Consider the following 361-nt stretch of genomic DNA (forward strand, 5'->3'; position numbering starts at 1 on the left):
CCGGGTCTAGCCCTGGAGGTGACAGCTGTGGGCTTCGGGGGCCGGGCGAGCTGGAGTCCTCCGGCCAGGCTGAGAACTGAGGGGCAGGGAACGGGCAGGTGAGTGGGTGCGGGAGCTGGTAACCTGGTGAGGGCCCTGGGATCCGGTCTGGGGGCGGGAGGTGGCGCCCCGTTCTGGGTCTGGGCACAGGTGTGCTGTCCTTTCCAGAGACGTGTTGCCACTCACTTGGCTGGTTATTTCTCCTGGGTGGCCAGGCGGCCAGGCCTGGTGCCAGGAGTTGGGGAGCTGGGAAAGAAGTGCCAAGAAAGGAGTTAGTGGGTGAGTTGGGGCGGGGGGGGGAGGAGGGGCTCTGATCCAGGCC

At 67.0% G+C, this 361-nt stretch overlaps 1 protein-coding gene across 3 annotated transcripts in view; it reads left to right on the forward strand.

Moving 5' to 3' along the window:
* Window positions 1-361, forward strand: part of CIPC (CLOCK-interacting pacemaker) — a 26,536-nt gene that overhangs the window by 11,550 nt on the left and 14,625 nt on the right. The window lies entirely within an intron of this gene.

The sequence above is a fragment of the Myotis davidii genome, unplaced genomic scaffold (genome assembly GCF_000327345.1).
Source record: "Myotis davidii unplaced genomic scaffold, ASM32734v1 scaffold309, whole genome shotgun sequence".
NCBI lineage: Eukaryota > Metazoa > Chordata > Mammalia > Chiroptera > Vespertilionidae > Myotis > Myotis davidii.